At 37.2% G+C, this 2,151-nt stretch overlaps 1 protein-coding gene across 1 annotated transcript in view; it reads left to right on the top strand.

Moving 5' to 3' along the window:
- IQCM (IQ motif containing M) overlaps nucleotides 1–2,151 on the top strand; it is a 77,145-nt gene that overhangs the window by 18,004 nt on the left and 56,990 nt on the right. Inside the window, exon 2 of the mRNA XM_031553253.1 lies at nucleotides 368–454. The gene's annotated coding sequence lies outside the window, so the exon portion shown is untranslated. The remainder of the gene's footprint in view (nucleotides 1–367; nucleotides 455–2,151) is intronic.

The following is a 2,151-nucleotide window of genomic DNA, read 5'->3' as shown; positions in this document are numbered from 1 at the left end:
AAGAGAGAGAGAGAGAAAAAGGAAAATAAAGTCTTTTAGTCTCAGTTTTCTTCTAAAAAATCCTAGTCCACCTTTTAATAAATTCAGACATATTAAAACGTACAATGAAATAATGTTGTGGTCTTGAAAACAAACACAAAGATTGGAACCAGACAGCAGTGAATCTCAGTCTGTGTTTCAGAATTCTAGTTTACACCTCATTTAGAAAATGAACAGAACAATTGAGAAGTGGCTGTGATTTAGATCTACACATTAAATGGAGGTTTGGAATTTCAAGTTGTCTCAAATTTGTCCTATTTTTATTTCAGAGTGTATCTTGTTAGTTTTCAGCATGATCACTTGTCTAATCTAATTTTCTCCTTCACAGTCATTTCTGGGAATGGTGATGGAGTACTTCGTGATACGCAGCTGCTTCAGTCACATAACAGTACCCGGATCTCAGAGTAGGGGAAAGGTAGGATATCCCAAAAAACGCAAGTTGCCTTTTAGGATTTGAAACAGTGATGAAAGATGATACTCATTTTAAGAGTGCCCATTTGCTTTGAAATCCAGTTCAAAAGCCTGACATAAATTTTGAGAGCAATTAGAACCACAGCAGTGCTTTCATTTTTACATTTTTCTCTTTAAGTTTGGCATTTACCCAATTAGCCTGAGAGCTGGCATTTTGATGTGTATGTGTACTCAAGTGTTTTCAAATCTGATTAATGCACAGAGTGCAAAATGTAGCTCCTGTACCTTTCAGCAATTGCAGGACAGTTACTTCTGGCATGAGATGAATAGAAAAAAAAAGACGACTTATTTAAGGAGATACCATGGGGCTTTTGATGCCTTTATAAGACCATCTGTAATGATCCTCTCTGAAAGTACTTTGTGAAAGTACTGCAGCATGTAGTGAAAACAGACACAATGAAACATAGTACTTTTGGTATTTCTGCCAAGGTGAAAGGATTTCCTTTAAAATAAAAGGACATTAAAATAGAGCATTCTGCTGGTCACAGTGATCCATCAAACTTGCTGGATTATCTCCTTCAGTATCTTGATAAAAGTTTAGGGCTGTTTCATGAAAAATGTAGATGTTATCTATTTGCTCAGATAGAAAAGTGGAGTTCTGTGTAACACCTGTGCGAATAATAGGCTTTTACCCCAGGGCTGAGTGAGTCTGCTCGGGCTGTCTTTACAGTAGGTGGAGTAAATGGGCTGCTTCTGAAGGCAACTGGATCAGCTAGCTCAGTCTTCCTGTGGAGGAGCCTACATCTCTGCATTTATTAGAGGGGTCACCTAGGAGATTTGCCTCAGGTGAACCTTTGTTGTTTGGAACCCCTTGCAAAAACGACAAACAGCTGCATGATGGATTGCATTCTTGCCACCATGTGCAAGGCTTTGGCAGGCATTAGTTCCATTACTACTTTTGCTGATTATTTTCCACTGCAATGGCGTGTTGCTGTTTTCTATTTATATTCTGGTCATTTCACTGGAGCACAAGGTTATACCCAGCACGTTCTGCATTCTGCAAGAGCATTATTTGTGGAGATATTAGGGATAGCATTTGATGTTAATTAGTAATGTGCAGATAGCGTTAGTCTACCGACTAAGTCAGTAGAAAGGTTTCAGTTTAGTTCTATGTATTTTGGACAACAAACATGACATTCTGTGTATTTTGAACAACAAACAAACTGATGGTTCTGCAAATCCACTCTGAAAAGTACCGATCATAAAAAATTAAGACAATTCAGAGTTTCAAAAACAGGTGCTACAGTATTTGTGAAATGTATTAACTCTAATTTTTTACAGTTGTTTGCTATTATATGACTGTAATTTATTGTGCCTGCAGCAACCCGAGGACATACTGGAAAATGAGATGATTCATTTCAAGGGTTTTATCCTAGTGAGCAAAATTTTAATCAGTCAGTTTTCTAATCCGAGCTGTTATTGGCACACTCTGTAAACTTGGCAAGGTCGCAGAAGGACTCCTTTGCAAACACAGACTTGCTTCTCAGCTAAATGTGTTTTAATTTATCTATGTTATAGAATTCTTAAACAGCGCCGTATAAAGGTGGTCTGATGAGTTATGCTGAAGGTAATCTAATAACAAATTATGATTTACATTAGATTTATTTTGAGCCAGGGTTGCTATTTCCTATGCAAATTTTT

Source organism: Meleagris gallopavo, chromosome 4 (genome assembly GCF_000146605.3).
Source record: "Meleagris gallopavo isolate NT-WF06-2002-E0010 breed Aviagen turkey brand Nicholas breeding stock chromosome 4, Turkey_5.1, whole genome shotgun sequence".
Classification (NCBI taxonomy): domain Eukaryota; kingdom Metazoa; phylum Chordata; class Aves; order Galliformes; family Phasianidae; genus Meleagris; species Meleagris gallopavo.
This window is presented reverse-complemented; position numbering and strand designations above follow the sequence as displayed.